General features: G+C 46.1%; 1 protein-coding gene across 5 annotated transcripts in view; it reads right to left on the bottom strand.

Annotated features, from left to right (window-relative positions):
• C4H1orf21 (chromosome 4 C1orf21 homolog) overlaps positions 1-17,243 on the bottom strand; it is a 271,997-nt gene that overhangs the window by 135,262 nt on the left and 119,492 nt on the right. The window contains exon 1 of one of the 5 annotated variants that reach the window (XM_077332644.1): positions 16,623-16,996. The exons of 2 other annotated variants lie outside the window; for them this stretch is intronic. The gene's annotated coding sequence lies outside the window, so the exon portion shown is untranslated. Of the gene's footprint in view, positions 1-15,174; positions 15,194-16,448; positions 16,997-17,243 lie in introns of those variants that run through there. 2 more of the 5 variants (XM_077332642.1, XM_077332645.1) reach the window with 2 other exon arrangements.

Here is a 17,243-nt window from a genome sequence, read left to right as displayed (position 1 = left end):
ACCCCAGAACTTTCAACACACAATTCTCCACACTCTATGAAGGAAAACACAGAGAACAGGAAAACTGTTTTGTAAAAAAATGAGTTTCTTAAAAATAATGTAAATATAACCTTGAATGAAAACAAAGCAGTTGACTAAGGAGCTCTTTTCCTCCAAAGCAGAACACCTTCTAAAAATAAATATTTGCACTAAAAACACCGTATGCTGAAGGTATACATATAAAAGTTGCTATTCACACTAGAACCATTCATACCAGATTGCTTATAACAGGAACAACCAACACGCAGAAACAGGGTCCAATACAGTCAAAGGCGGGGGGCGGCAGCACAATTTTGCTTTGCCTTTCAAGACAAGAAAACTCATACACAAGACCTTTGTAATTCAAGCTGGGGGGGGGAGACCTGGTTGCAGAATCTCACATATATTTCACAGCATTTGTTTATTTATCCATCCACACGTAGGGGTAGGAAACCCTGGGCACACATCCCAAACTGTAGCATGCCAGACCATTTTGCTTGGCAAACTACCAATTCTCCAAGGGACTGAACCAAGCCGCTAAAGTGCTGGCAGCGCCAGTGGGGCTCAGCTTGCTCCCAATATGCCTGGCCAAGTAAAACCCTGATCTCTGCCCCCCAACCCTTTTGTTTGCCGGCAATACCATCGCCTTCACAGGTAGATGTTGCAGGGCTTCTTGGCCCTTGGGCCGAAAAGAACAACTGCCCCAGTACATAAGGGGCTCATTGTCAAAACATTTCCCATAGGCAGACCAAAACAGCTGGGGCACAGTGCTTCATTGGTGAGAATGCAAAGCATAGCCACAATTCCAAAACCTGACCAAAGTAACGATACAGACCTCATATCAGGGTCACTGCAGATGAAGTGCTAATGACCAATGTTCCATAGGGATGTAAAATGGAGCTCTTCCACCAGGCTTTTGGTTGAGGCCTGCTCAGGAAGATCGGTTCCCTCCTCAGACGGGCCTATGGAAAAGCTGTTGGCCTGGATACTCTCGGAAGCTACCGCCTGTAGGGCCAACAATTGTGCATGGGGTGGGCAAGGGGGGGGGGGATGAAGGAGTATCCTGTAAATAGTGTTTTTCCACCATCTGGGATCTTTTTAAATTTGGTTGGGTATTGTTTTCTGTGGGGTTTTAAATGGATGCAAACCGCCATGAGCCGGCTGTGCCAGGAGTGGCAGTCAATAAATATAGGTATAGGTAAATTTTAAAAAATTAAAAAATAATGCTGGTTCCTCCTTAGCCACAGGGATTTTTCGGACCACGATACTGGAAGAGTTCTCAAACACACCTAATGCAACTTCGTGCTTTGGAACAGGATCCTCCGTGTCTGGCATCTCACACAAAAGTGCCGGAATCAGTACAGCAAAGGCTGAAGATAGTGAAATACAAATACGTAGATGGCTCAAGTAAAGTAGTCAAGACAAATGAGTCAGCAGTCAGGTCACTTTGAAGGTTTCCTGAGTGACTTGGGAGACTTGCTGTCCACAGCCTTTCCAATTCCAGACATGTCAGAAGCTCAAAATAACAAACTAAGTATCTCTTCTCCACCCTTTTTCCAGGGAGGAAATGCACAGAGGCTCTTATTCCACTACAACTCTAAGATAATATCTGAAAGAACCCTAAGCTAACCCCAAAAGGAAAGAGGTTCCCACATTTTAATATAAAAGTTATTATCAGGCTTATAAATAGCTACTTACCAGACTGCTTGTGGCAAGCCAGAGTTGCTTCCAGGAAAGCTTTCGTAAGCAGGAAGAGGGTCGATTCCATCTTTTAAGCCTTTGATGTACCAAAAATAGCTAATACATGTGTGGGCAGAAGGGCTGGAGAAATTCTTCGCGCACTACCAGCTTTTGTGAATTATTTACAAGACTAGTTGTATCTGCATTAAACCTTGGGAGGTAAATTTGCCATGTGGTCACATAGTGTTTTTTATCAAAATTATGGAGGGAAAGCGTTTTAAAGGCTTGCATCTGAAAGAAAAGCTTACCAAAAAATTCTTTTATCAACCACACACAAAATGCCTCTAAAAAGCATAAAAACTCAACAATTCCTCCACTGTCTCTTTTTTGGGCTGGACATATATTTCATGTGCATGTGCATGCATGTGCAGATGCTATCATGATAAAGAATAAAATCACTAAAATGCTTAGCAAACCAATTCAGCATACCCAGTATCCCCTGGTTTCCCCACGGCTGCACTGTTTGCAAGACAGGCCCTGTTCTTTGGTGGCTTGGCAGCCTTTCAAGAAATCTTCCTGCCCAATGTCTTCCGTGTCAAACACAGTCTGCAACGAGAAATGCTGCAAATGTTCCAAGGTGCTCTTGTGCTGAAGCCATATCACCAAGGCAGGAGGAGCCATGATGGACTGACTGCCCAGCTACTGACAGGAAGGCAGCAAATCCTTACTACTCTCAGTAGTCCAGTGGGCCTAATACCACAGACTATAAAATAATTCTACAAAGTATATTCAGTAGCTTCCCTGCCAACCCAGTGACTAGCAATGGGGTTTACCAAGAGTCTGAAACAAACAAACAAAAAAAATTGTCCAGCAAGTTGCTTGGAGAAAAGTATAACTTTGCTAAGGCTTGTACAGGAAACGTAGGTTAAGGAGAGTAGTTGGAGCCGAAACAAGGAGGAAACGCCCCCCCCCCCGGGATTTGGGACCTAAAGTAAACATCATCAGGACCTCCTCTCCACCCGCCAGTAGTGGGAGGGGGGAAGTTGAGTTGCCGATCTTCGCCATGCTGGTAATGTTGGTAATGCTACTATTGTCTTTTAATGGGGTTTTAATGGGGATTTTAGGATGCTGTAACCCGCCACAAGCCACAAGGGAGTGGCGGGAAATAAATCTAACAACAACAACAACATAGAAGTGATTGTTTCTCTGAATGAGCCCAGTGGTCTAATTATACAGACTATAGGACTCAAAGCAATCCAGGGAAGACAGATCTATCAATGACCATTATTATGACTCAACCATTACAATAATCCTCAGGGAACCTACTTTTGGTACCCTTGGATGCTATATTGGGAGGGGGGGGCTAAGAAAGGGTCTTCTTGTTCATGGCACCAAATTTACACAATTCTCTTCCCATAAAGATTCATCTACCACCCTAAATCACTGTCTTCTACCAGCAGGAGACGACTTTTCTGTTTTGACCAGTATATCTTTTATCAATCCCCCTAGTTTACTTTTATGTGCTGTTTTTTTACAAACCGATCAAAAGTTACTTACAAATGCTTTAAACAAATAAATAAAGGAACCTCCACATCCAGACACAATAAACCTCCAAGGAGGCAATTTGAGTGGAAGGCCTTAGCCTATCTTGGCCTATGCCTGGGCCCTTCAGTGAAAGAGGCTGGCCGCTTCATAGATCACCAATCTATTCCAGTAGGCACCTCTTGTCCTGTGGAATCATTTCTAGTGTTTCCCTGCCTTATGAAATATCATTGTTCCAATGAAAGCAACTTACAGCAGTAGGCAATTTCTCCAACTTAATAAAATGTTAACTTTTAAAATTACTTTTTCCTTTGTAACTCTGAAAATGCATTTTCATATATAGAATTTTTACACCACCACCAGACACACTTTAGTTCCAAGATTCATAAGCATTCTGATGGTGGTAATTTTTATTATTACCACTATTATTTATTTGATTGATATCCTGCCACTCACTTGGCGCCCAAGGTGGCTAACATCATGAACTTCATTATATACTAGCAAAGTTGCGATAACTTGTTTCCAACTAAGAGAAATTACTGTACCTGATTCAGGGATACAGATGCTACAGCAGCCGTTCTCAACCGTTTTGTTTTTGAGGAACCCCTGAAACATTCTTCAGGCTTCGAGAAACCTTGGAAATGATGTCAGCAGGTCACACCTCACTGCCATGCCCTGGAAATCACACGTCACCAGAAGTGACATCACCCAGACATCCTCACCGGATGTGACAATACACTCCGTCATCCCCTGCCTTCCCTATTCCAAAAACGGCCCGGTGGCCTACTCTGCTGGGCTTGGAAAGGCATCCACCACTCTGTCACCTTCTGATCCCCTCCCCCTGACTAATGAAGCTAAGTTAAAATGAGAGTACTTGCTTCTCTGGACTCCAGTTGTTGCCACATGCAAAAAGCCTTGGCCAGCAAGGATTTTTATGACCGGGGCTCCTCTTTTTTTCCACTCCCTCCAAACCCATCACTCGCCATTTGGGGAGGTGGGGCAGGTCGACAACCATGTACGTTTATATCACCCAATTATTTTTTTTAATTAAAATATAAATGAATTAACTCCATCCCAATCAACAAAACCCTCCCAGGGCCATTTAGAAACCCCCAGTGTTCTACAGCAGGGGTAGTCAACCTGTGGTCCTCCAGATGCCCATGGACTACAATTCCTATGAGCCCCTGCCAGCAAATGCTGGCCGGGGCTCATGGGAATTGTAGTCCATGAACATCTGGAGGAGCACCGGTTGACTACCCCTGTTCTACAGGGAATTTGCCATACAAGCCAGAAATGCAGCAAGTAGCCATGTTGAGTTAAAGCTTCCCTTGAACTCAAGCCACAGCATTTTCATGTTTTTTTAAAAACCCTTTTAGAGAATTGCTTCCCTCTGCATTTTTACTACTCAGTACTCCACCGCAATAAAGAACAACTCTACAAATTCAGGACTCTCCAAACTAGGCTTGCAGTTTTGGATGAGTGGATGGGACAGCAATGGTTAACTCAGTAGCACAGGGACTCCTAATTTAATGCTGGCTTCGGGAGGGGGGAGTACAGTTTATCTGTGTGGCTCACTTGACCAATTTACTAAGCCCAACTACCAGGAATGCTGCTGTTGGTAACCCTGGCACAAGAACTGAGAAAAGCCCGACACTGACTAATAGCAGGCAAGAACTTCCTCGGGGTTGGAAGTAATGCTTCCCCCCTCCCGCCCCCTGCTTCTCAGCAAACCTACTTTCAATCAACACTTTGTTTAAGAAGCAAACCTAGTGGTGCATCCACAAGAGCGCTTTTGAAAAGCAAAAGTCACTGCCCTTGGGGGTGGGGGAGCTCAGCAATTCCCCCCTGCTCCAATCTCAAAGAGTTTTCAGGGCTGAGTGTGGATTTGAATGTATGTTCTCTGTACCGATGATATCATGCCACCCTTCACTTAATTGGCACCAGAAAAGCAAATTCTACAATATAATCTGTACGATCACATCCTGGGTTAAAGATCTTATCCACTGCCTCCAAAACGTTATTAAGGCAACCTGATGATACCTGGAGGGTGGGTGGGGGATTTGAAAATGGGAATGGATCCATCGAAGGAACGGAGAAAACACAAGGATTAGCAGAAAGATCATTGGGAAGCACATCAAACGCTAAACCAGTAAAAAGTCTTATGTTTCAAATCTGCCGTCTTTGCAATTTTCTTCAGAACACCTCCTCACAAGGAAGCACCAACCGACTGAACAATATTTACCCCCCACTTCAACTAGGAATCAGATGGCGACTGGAGGTTTGCATATGAGCAGAGTACAATTTTTCATTTACTTTATATCCCACCTCATACCCCAAGGGAGACCCATTTCCATTGGATATTTTGTACCACTTTCAACTTTTTGACAACTTTTGCCTGTAATACAACAAGCCAACCTTTCACAGTTGGAAGTCCTGATGATGTTTACAGGACTCTGAAGTTTCAAAGCAGTTCAGGTACAGTACACCCCTTGAGTCTCAGACCAGTCTTCACCACGCGTCACCATGAAAGTGCTTGGCTGTTAGCAGTGGGCACAACCGATTCACTTCCCGCTGACATCAGCAGCCGTGATGATGCCACAGCCTTCCAAGCAGTCAGCTCTGGAAGAGACTAATAATTTTGTTTCCAAAGCCCTTTAGTAGGAACCTTTTTTTCTTTTCTTTTTGCCTGCAAAATGAATCACAGCAACATTTGACTCAGGAATGTGAGGCTGAAGAAGGGGAAGAAAAAGCCTTTTCCTTCTATACTATCAATTTGTCTGAGAGCTCCTTGTTTAGGCCTGAAGCCCTGTTTTGACGTAGAGAAGTGTTTCCTCATGGAAACATAACAGGTTCATCAGAAATGGGAAAAAGAGAGGATCCTTTGTCTCTAGAACCCTTAAAAAAAAACCCCCACTAGACTGCAGCCAGAGGACAAAGATCACTCCTAAAGCTGATCTTAGTGAATACTATTATTACTTCAAAACCAAGTCTTAAATCAAAGTATTTAATGAAAGAAATCCAAATGTTACATTTATAATAACAACAATAATAATATTTTCTTTATAGCCTGCCCTTCCCCTAGGGCTCAGGGTGGGTAACAACAATTTAAAAAACAATAGAACAATCATTATAATACTTTAGTATATATTTAAAACATAATGGATCCCTTAAAATAATTCTGCTAGGGCTCAAATATAATTTGGCTGGTGTTTCGAACAGGGAGGCCAGGATTTCAGCTCTCTTTTAGGCGTCCATCTTAGGCCTGACTGAACAGCTGTGACTTACAGGCCCTGTGGAACTATCCAAGGTCTCACAGGACCTTGATCATGCTAGGAAGAGTGGTCCACCATGCTGGGGCCAGGGCTGAAAAGGCTCTGGCCCTGGTTGAGGGCAATTTGATATCTTTGGGGCCCGCGATCTTGAGCAAGTTTTGCTGTCCGGATCTTAAGTTCTTTTGGGAAATATATGGGAGGAGACAGCCCCATAGAAGTTTAGGAGGACATCGTGTATATTGCAAACTGCTCAGAACATGTAGGAATGGAAGAGTGAAGTATCTCAGTTGCAGCCTGGTGGGAAGGAACAGAACAAACTTTAGCTAGAATGCTTTCTAAAATGCTTTATAGAAAAATGGTTCTGACTGTTAAATCTGGAAGCCAGTTTTTGTAGCTTCAAACATTGGCCAAGCCTCAGATAAAGGAGCAGCACCACCAGTAAAGTGAAACTTTGCCCTCAATAAGAGAAATGGAAATACACATGCACCTTATTTCTCAGAATAAAATTGTAAAGACCATATTCCCTATTCCACAAGGTTCTAGTATAAAGGAGAGCCAGCATAGTAGTCAGACAGTATCAGACAAGGGTCTGAATCCCCACTTAGCCATGGAAATCTACTTTGGCTAATCACTCCCTTGCAGAGCTGTTGTAACGAAGATGGACTGGACCAGAATCAGTTTCCAGTCCACTCTGGAGAGAAACTGAGATACAAGAGTCTGGCAAAGGCAGCCTATAGGAATGTGGGTTCTCCATCTTTGGAAATTTTTAAACAGAGGCTGGATAGCCATCTGACAGAGAGGCTGATTCTGTGAAGGCTCAAGGGGTGGCAGGTTACAGTGGATGAGCGATAGGGTTGTGAGTGTCCTACATAGTGCAGGGGGTTGGACTAGATGACCCATAAGGTCCCTTTAACATAAGCAAATTCACTGTTTTCATATTGCACTGGTATCTACCCTACTAGATTGATGCAGGATCAAAATTAAAAAGCATTGGAAAAAGATGAATTGGTGATACTTCCTGGAACAATCCATGTTTGTTTTACTGACGCGGACGATTAAATTTTCCTCAAGCAAGTTAATCCACTTCTATTTTTCCCCTACTGTGGCATGTTCCTTGCCCAAGAAAGTAAAACATTTAACATCTCTTGAACTTACGATGTTCACTGCACATTACGGCTCTGTAAACCACCTAATACAGCAGTGCACTGTGAAACTATTTCCCCTTCAGCAATTTCCAATGGATGTTCCAGCTTGACAAGATGCCCACTTAGAGAATACAGCCTAGCACTTAGGACCCAAGAATACAGACAGCAGCATGCGCTGTCTTCCCAAAAGCTACAAAGTGGGGAAGATTTGAAGGTGCAATTTATAGTGGCGATGTGATAAATGTGAGAAGTGGTGTTCAACAATGCTTATCTTATATTATTACTATTATTACCTTGACAGAACTGAATAATGACCTTGCTCTAAGATCAGGAAAACTGTCCATCCCTAAAGAAAGCAATTTTTTGTTTAGGGGTGATTGACCATAAAGCACCAAAAAACAAAGGACAACAATAATCCGGGCATTTCCGCACATTGGTAAAAATAGTGTTATGCCAGCTGAATGGCATTGAGTTAAATATTATCATGCCTCCCAGCCACTCTTCACCTTTTTGCTGTCTCCCTCTTGTATGCCGCCTTTTGGGGCTTCTCTCCCTCCACAACTGCTGCTGGAAATGGCAGAAGAGGGCAACATGCTTTATACCCAACTCTCTTCCGCCTGTCAATCAATCCATGTAGCCAATCCCCTTTCTCCATGTTTTAAAGATCCTATGATGCCCACTAATATTTTAAATTCATACTTCTCCATTTAAACTCCTATGCATAGAATCATAGATACATAGTGCTTTTTGAACACCACCCCTTATGAAATCACAAGTCTTTAGATACTTTAAAACATTCATCTCAGAGAGCTTCAGAGCTTCAGAGAGGCATGCTTTGTGTCACAACTTTGGAAAAAAATACTTTTATTTCTGGCATCGTCCGAACGGTTGTCTGCCTATTCGTTGCTCCAGTCTGTTCTCCATTTTTAAAAAGCACTTCTGTCCCACGGAAGAAGGGAGAGGAAGGTGGGTGCGAGAGCGGGACATCGGAGGCAGAGGTAGCGCTTCTTCACCTCCATACATTTCTTGTGCTGGTGGCCTGCTGGTTGTCCTCTGGGGGATAGTGCTTTTTAAGTTGTTGAATCCACTTTTGGGGATTCACCAACATGTGCTTTAAAATGGCAGATATAGCGAGCAGCTTGCTGGCTGGATGTGGGAGGTTGACGACATCATGCGGAGTGGCCAGAATAAAGCGTCTTCAGAGGGTAAGTATGATGCTAAATTTATGGTGTGCAGAAAAGCCCTCTGTTTCTCAACACCCTGGGTTTTTTATACAAAAATCATGCTTTTAAACTGTACCATCAAGAATTTCCATAACATTATCCTTGCCTCAAGAGATCTGCCCAGATCACCCGTACAGAACTAGAAGATAGACAGCTCTTAAGGATGCAATGGTTTGAATATTACATAATGCATCCCAAGACCTGAATAGTCTTTTAGTAACACAACACAGATTTTAAAGCAGACGTTTCCAAGTTAAAGCGCAGCAAGAGACATTTGCTGAAAGAAACTTGATGAAATCCATCATTCTCCTAGCTGAATGGGCCAAATCTTAATCAGAAGCACGCATTTCAGAAATTGTATAGCTGATTATATTAAGGGGGATCTATCAACAACAGATTTCTTGGTTCTTAACGCAAAGCCTCTTATGTGGTTTCTTCTTCCCATCCCCAAGGTGTTGCATTAGCCCTCTAACAGGCACAGATTATATATATCTAGAAGAAATAAGAATTACAGTTGTTGAGGTTGCCCTTTGGCATGTTGAAATCCATCTATGGTCTTTATAGCTTTGGCTGAATGTTCCTGTCTCTGGTATGGAACTCCAAGTATTAAGCAAGATTTGGGAGAAAAAATATCCTTACTCACAAAATCAAGTTGCATAACCACTTAGAGCTTTTTTTTTTTTTACAATATTCTGGGATAAAATTCCCCTGTTACAATTATTTTGGCAGAATGAACAGAAAAGTAGCTCTGCAATGTTTAGGAACACTACCACTCCAATATGAGTAAATACCACCTTTCCAAAGTATGGACACTTACTATTTATGGGTTTCTCTCTGCACCCAAAAAAATCCTAGAGAGACATCCAACACTCCCCCCCCCCACACACACACACCAAAAAACTAATGGATTGCTTTTACGTCTCAGCAAGTATAAATAATCCAGAGAAGCAGTGAAGTGAAATTTTACAGCTGCCTGTAGGTTGCCACAAACCACAGGTTTCCCTGGAGAACATTTATCTCCCTGCAGAAAATGGTCTGGATGCTGTGGGGGCCACTTTTACCAGTTCCCCTGCGCAGATCAACTTCCCCTGCACACTGCTGCTGGGGGGGGGGTCCCCTGCCCCACAGGAGCAAAATGAGGGGGCCCACAGGGCTGCAGAAGAAAGGGAGAAATGAGGAAGTTCTGCTGCACCAACTGAAATCCCATTTCATCAGTTAAAATTACCGCTGGATCCAAACCAATATATTTTAGAGATGGGGGGGGGGGGGACCCAAAATACCAACAAAGTTTGTAATTAACATCATAGTGGTTTTTCTTCACAGTTCAAGTTGGTGTCTAAGATCTTTGGTTCAAAGTTTGGATATTATGAGACACTCTCCAACATGGATTTGCTTAGCGACAACTGTGATTTGGAACTGGGCTTAGAGAGTGAATACATCCAAAATATAATTGGGGTGTGTGTTTGACACATCCGCCACAGAATTTAATTGATCCAGCATGTGCTCTGAAGACAAATCGTAGTACTGAGTTGTATGCAGCTCCTGCTTTCTTCCAGCAGAAGCCCATTTGTGCCAATCATCTCTTCTTTGCTGTACTTGCAGCTCGTTGCTTGCAACCCATTGGCTGTTTAAGCACTGGAGATTTCATGCTGGGCTGCAGGCTGGAGCTTTAGTAGTGGCAGGTTATCCCACCTCTTCCTGCACCCACACAGGCGAGCATTTGGCCCGGTGTGCCTCATCCACCCCCAATTTGTTCTCCTGCACGGGAGCTGGGGCAGTGAAATTCCCAGCGCGTAAACGGTCATAGTGTCCAGGGGGCCATTTCACATTTCAGAAGAGGTGCTTGGTATGATATAGTATAATTTCTGCTCAGTTTTATTTATTTGTATTAAACACATACAAATTCCTTTATGAGATGGGAGCATCTTAAACTATATTTTAAAAACTCATTAAAATACAATGCCATTACATCAGCTGGTCTTCAGCACAAGAACAACTTTATATGTTAGTAGGTTACTGGGAGGTTCTCAGCTGCTTTAGCAAATAATGTCATGACATTCATTAAGAAAAGATCTATGCCTACAAGAAGGCAGCTGATTTTTTATTCACTCTGTGTTTTATTTATTTTATATCAACAATGCTGTACGCCATCCCAAGATGACAGGTTTAAGAGGGGCAGCCTGTAAACCTAAATAACAATAATAATTTTTAATAATTCATTAATGAGAGTTCCTTAAACTTTTCACACAGATCTTTTGATGCACTGTTTTATTACAGTCATGCAAAAACTGTCAGAACACTGGTCGGTAGAAGAAGAGTAATTGTCACCTACGTCTATAGCCGTAGGTAAATTTTTAAAATAGAGGGGAGCAAAATAATTTAAGAACATTCTCTCTTTTACCTTTGAATATCTCAACAGCATCCATCTTATCAGCATGGAATGAAATTTTCTTAAGCCAAGTGAGTTCTGCTTTTGATATATAGTTCACATCCCTAACCATAGCAATAGTGTATAGCAGTTGTCCCCAACCACCGGTACGGGGACCGGTGTCGGTCCGTGGATAAGTCGGTACCGGGCCGCAGCTTCCCCTCGTCCTCCTCCCCGGCTGCTGCCTCGGGGGCTGCCCTGCCGCTCTGCCACCGTCTCACCTTTGATGCTCTCCAGTGGCCACCACGGCTGGGGCTCCCCCTCAGCGTGGCACTGTGCAGCTGCGACTGGCAATAGCCCCTCAGTAGGCGGCAGGAAGTCAGGGGCACCGGCAGGAAAGCAAGTGGAGCAGGGGCTCAGGCGGCGGCGACGTCCCTTGGCAAAAGACTACCCCCCTTGGCCTTAGTAAAATTGTCAAGCGTTGACCGGTCCCCAGTGATAAAAAGCTGGCCAGAAGGGATCCTCTTCAGGCATAATCACACAATGTCAGAAGCGCAGGTGAAGCAAACACCTTGTCCCTTCATAGCTGCAGTGACTAAAGCTTTCATCTTCACCCAAGGTGCCACCAGCCATGTTTGCGAAACTTTGGCGGGTTTTCTGCAAGCTGGTGTAACCCTGTCCCAATTTTACAACCAACCTTTAATTACGCAAAGTAGCCATTGGTGGGAAGCACTACTGGCACACAACCAGACAAAGTCAATACGACATTACAGAACGTCACCTCTCCCACAGATTGCAGATTCCACTTCTGACACACAATGGCAAAGCCTCCCTTGAATACAAAACAATAGGTGAAATGTCAGCACAATGTCACTGCAACAGAAGGGCTATAACGCTACTTCAGTCAGAAACAATTATGATACAATATGTTAAGTTATCTCAGCCATTCCCTCCAGCAGCTCGGTGACATATGACAGTGATTGTTAGCTATTCCTGTTGTTTGAGAAGCCTCATTTTGGATGTCCTGTTCCAGTGTACTTTTCTTTCTTTCCTACTCCTTACAACAACAGAAGCCCCGGGTTAGGCAAAGGAATACAAGTCAGGTTCTACAACAGAAGGGGAAGACCAGTAGAAGGGAAGGTGGAAAAGATAACAGGCCAAAAGGAAATATTTCTCTAGCAAGTGCAAAGAGATGGAAGATTCAGTCACCCAGCCCAAAGGCTTCTTGTATACCTCTTACTTTTACCTATTACCCAAGTTTATTTCTCTGAAGCTGATGTACATGATGTTTCCATTGCCAACTGGCCCTCCTCGCCTGAAAGGCGGATTTGAAGATGTTTCTTCAAATCTGCCTTGTTTGCAGCAAAGCCCCACTCTCTCCAGACTCGACCTTCTGCAGAACCTAAAGCAAGAAGAAAGTTTCAGCACATCTGGCCCATTGCTTCTGTTGCAGCACTCATGAATGTTGCAAGATGGCACGCAGCAACAAATGCCATCTAATAAGTACCCAGCTCCAGAGTATGTTGCAAGACACACACTGAGGAAGGATGGCTTTCAGCCACTGAACATTATTGCGCAATAAACGCACACACACCCTGCTGTGCTTTGTTGCAGCTATTAAGCCAGGAACATAACGTGGATTTTTCAAATAAGTCATGGCGAGGCAGAAAAACAAAAAGTCATAATCTTCATGTCACAGGGTGACATACCTGTAAATTACAACTTCTAACAATATCAGGGCTTCAGTCTTCCTCCTTACCAGGCCGGCAGCAGAAGCGCAGCTCCCGACAGCTCAGCCAGGCCTGGAACCCTTTGCAGAAAAACTAATCACAGTAATTAGCAACACCTCCCAAGGTGCACGCCCTCAAACAGGCAGAGTCCAAGAAAGAACGAGTCAAGTTTATTGATAAGACCATTATAAAACTGAGTTGATGTTAAATATTTTTTAAAAGATACGCAGTCCGGTACAGGAGTTCTGATGCAAGCAGCTGCAAGGACAGGGCAGAAGGATCTACGACTACAGGGATGTGGGGGGGAATACTTAGATATACACTGTGCTTGTATTAATGGTTAGCTCTGTTATGCATGCAGGAAGAGACATCTAGATGCTTGCTTGCAGCATTCGGTATTGCTGAAGACCGTGAGCTGGTTTGTTTACAATGAAATATCAATCATGACAACCTCGCAGGGCTGCAAGGAAATCTGAGACTGCCTACAAAAGCAGGCTAGTAAACATCTCCTGGTCAGTTGCCAAAAGCAAGTAAGAGTCACCTTCCAGGCGACAAAGTAAGATCTCTGTAATGAAATGTGGAGGGTTCCCCCTCCCTTTTGGGGCTACATTTTTCTAACAAACCAGTTCTAGTGTTTTTGTAGCAGTTTCTGTCAATGTTGTCTCGAAAATAATGCTGCAACAAAAATGCTGCTGCTGCACAGACATCCGACAGGTTCACCTCTATCTCTTTTTCCCCTCACTACTCCCAGCAGCTGTCAATTGCAGGCAACGTATCACCAAACAAGCTGGTTATATAATTATGTATATGAGCAGCTTTTTTTGGATCCAGAGCCCAGAGGAGATCAGTCAGATAACCACAGAGAACCCTTTGTATATCGTTATTAGGAACGAAATTAAAAAAAAAATTCTATTGCCTTCTCTGCTACAAAATTAGAAATTGCTAGGAAATGGAAAACAACCAGAAGACTTCATGATGAATTCTGTCACAGGACAACGGAGATTGAAACACTGATGGATGAGTTAACTTCTCATTTGGCTTGTGTTATGATCATCGTCTGATGAATTCAGTGAAAACTGGTCAGCATATTTTATCTCTGTTAATGAAAATTCTGATTATTGTTGGACCTTCAAAAGTTTGTTGTGTTTATAATACTGCTAGTTAGCTGGAAATGTCAAGCCCTCTCCCCCTTCTAAATTTAGATTATGCCTACGTGCTTAGTGCTGAATTCTTGCTTTATTTACTTAGCAACAGTTTTAATTCTTTTGTTTACTGTTTTATAAGCATACTTTGCTTAATGCTAAACTGTGTCTTAATTATTCCCATTTTGGCAGTCAGCTTGGTTTATTCTTCACTTATCTGGAAAATTCTTATTTGTTTTCTAAAGATATGGCTAGCCTTAACAAAAAGGAAGCAATTGGGGGAAAGAATGAGGCCTGTTTTAAAATAAATAAAGGGATCCCAGAAAGCCCTAAGCCATCATTAAGGATAAGAATTAAAAAATGCTTTCTAAGTTACAAGAAGGTGACTGAACTGGCTGCAAAGCACCAGGCCAAATTGTCAAAGGGGGGCTGAAGAATCAGCTCGCTAAGAGGTTTCAAAAACAGTAGGACAAACATTTGTAGAGGAAGATTTGAGCCTAAACCTCAGGGGCAAAGTGATCGACCCCTTTTTCCCAACTTTGTAGAACTGGCTCATACATGCCTGTAACTATCTCACACAATGATTTGCCGTGGCCTCTGTGACCCGATTCTACTAAAAAGCGCAGCATTCCAAGGGAAATCGGAGTCAATAGCAAACATTCTCATTCTGGCATCCAATCGGTAAGGGCTTGTTTATACCACTGCGCTAGGGCAGGGTAGTCAAACTGCGGCCCTCCAGATGTCCATGGCAGGGGTTCATGGGAATTGTAGTCCATGGACATCTGGAGGGCCGCAGTTTGACTACCCCTGCACTAGGGTCACCCCAGAATGACAACACATCCGTAAACTAGTTCTACAATCTCGTAGCTGGCCCAGCACACAGAGGTGAGTAGGGAGGAGTGCAGCTTTCCACACACTGAGCAAAAGGAGTACATCTGGCCCAGGGCCTGTAAAGCCAGCCTCAAGGGAACAGATCCATCTTCGGATACAGCCAATCTTCTATTATTTAAAAAAAAACAAACCGCACACCCAACAGCTGGCCTGAGAGACACACCACGTCAGCTTTTCCTCCAACGCCACGAATCAGCACAACCCAAACCTGCTCTTCCCAAGCTTAGGAACGCACTGCCAGGTATTCCTGAGGACGCCTGCAGGCACAAACCGCTCGCTCCATTAATACAGAAGACGCGAAGAAAGTCAGACTTCTGGTGATGCTGAACGCCCTCTGTAAACAAACAGGAAGCCCTCCTCCTCTCTGGGAGGGAGGGAGAGTCCAAACGGCGCCTTGCAGTGTGCATCCAGCCTTGCATCTGCCCAAGCCCAGCCTGACATCTACAGTTAAGGCAGCGGCGGTGTATACAGCGGGCCGTCTCTCTGGCACAACACTGCGTGTGGAAACGCACTCGCCGTTGCAGAAAGGGCGGCGGGAGGCCGGGGTTGCGAGATTACAGAAGTTCCTTCCAGCCAGTTCATCGTTCCCAAAGGGAAACCTCCAGCCAAATGCTTGGCATTGTCTACTTTTTTTCACAAAACAGCACGGCACAGGCGATGCATTTCCAGCTGGTGGTTCCAGGCTGCTCCCCTGGCACCGCAGCCAAGCCTGCCATGACTGGGCTGAGGCCAATTCATTTCAGGTTTCGGGACAGGGTGCCAAATGCAGGAGCACATCGCCCCCCCCCCCCCATCATCACACTCGGGGCACAACGCTGCGCCGAGGGCGAGAGGAAACAAGCAAAGCCCGGTCTCTCCAAGCCCTCTATCCCGCTGCCCCCCTGGGCCAAGCCCGGCAGCTGCGCTCTCGCCAACCGCAGGAGCCCAATCGGCATCCGCCAGCCCTCCCGCTTTGTGGCTGACCCAGCAAGAGCCATCAATACCGCCGGGCAGGGAGGAAAGGGGAGGGGGGCGGCAGAGAGGCCCCAAACGGCTGAAGAGCCGGCCTGCTGGAAAAGGTCAGCGGCATCCAACGCGCGGCGGAAAGGGAGAGACGCAAAGCGGGAGCGCGACCCGCGAGGGCCCTGCTCACCTGCAAGCACGCCAAACGCACACTCCCCCCCCCCCCGCAGGGAAGAGGAGAGCCCGGGAAACTTAGCCCCCAAGGGGGGGGGAGGGGACGCCCCTGCAAAGAGCCGAGCCCAATGCAGGCCTCCGTGAGGCTCGAGGACACAGCATCCCTGCCCCGTCCTCCCCTGCCCGGGCATCAGCTGCTGCAGCTGCAGTTGCAGCACAAGAGCGTCTCCCCCCCCCCCCCGCCTTCATCCTCCTCCATCTGCGCTCGCCAGGCCTTCGAGGGAGGGGGAGCCTCGCGGCCACCCCCGGCTACACACTCACCTCCGGAGCCACCGCCGTCCGGCCTGCCCCCCCCCCCCTCCGGGTGGCTGGCTGGCTGGCTGCGCTGCGTCTCCGAGAGCCCCGCTCGCTTTCGGGCAGCTCCTGGCGCGGGGAGGCAGGCAGGCAGGCAGGAAAAGCGGGCGGGCGAACGGGCAGAGGTTGTCTGAAGTCTACCTGGCCGCGGGAGCGAGCGGGGGCCGGAGGCACGGCGCGCTGCCCCTTCTGCCTGCCTGGCTGGCTGGCTGGCAAGCCTCACAGCAGCCCAAACAAGCGAGCAGGCGAAGCGGGCGGGCGGGCGCTGGGCGGCCTCTCCGGGGAGTCAGAGGCGGGCCTGAGACGAGGAAGGGGCGGGACGCGCTCTGGCGTTTGGACGGCCGAGTCCTGCCGGCACTAGGAAGGAGGGAGGGAGGCAAGGCGAGAGGAGAGCCTTTCGGGCTGGTCGCCGCCGCATCCTCGCCTTGGAAGCGTCTCCCGCGCAATGTTAGGCGCGTCTTCTCAGGAGTGAGCCCGGGAGCCTTCAGGGCGGGAGGCGGATTTCCAGTTCCGCGCGGTCAGGACGGCGCCCTAAAGCCTCCCGACAAAACTCCTCCTCTTCTTCCGTCTTGCGCGGGAAGCTCCGCGGGAGGAAAAATATCGCCGCGACAGGAACACCCCGCCCCCCTGCGTGGGCTCTCCCCGGGCGACACCCTGCAGGAGACCCGCGCCGAGGATACACCCGGGGGAGGAAGGCCGCGCTCCCGACAGTCACGCCCGCCTTAAGCCCGTGGGCTTCGGCGGCTGTGCCAGGGCCATAGC

The sequence above is a fragment of the Paroedura picta genome, chromosome 4, assembly GCF_049243985.1.
Source record: "Paroedura picta isolate Pp20150507F chromosome 4, Ppicta_v3.0, whole genome shotgun sequence".
NCBI classification, from domain to species: Eukaryota; Metazoa; Chordata; class Lepidosauria; order Squamata; family Gekkonidae; genus Paroedura; species Paroedura picta.
The sequence above is the reverse complement of the archived record's forward strand: the minus strand, read 5'-3'. Positions and strand labels throughout refer to the sequence as shown.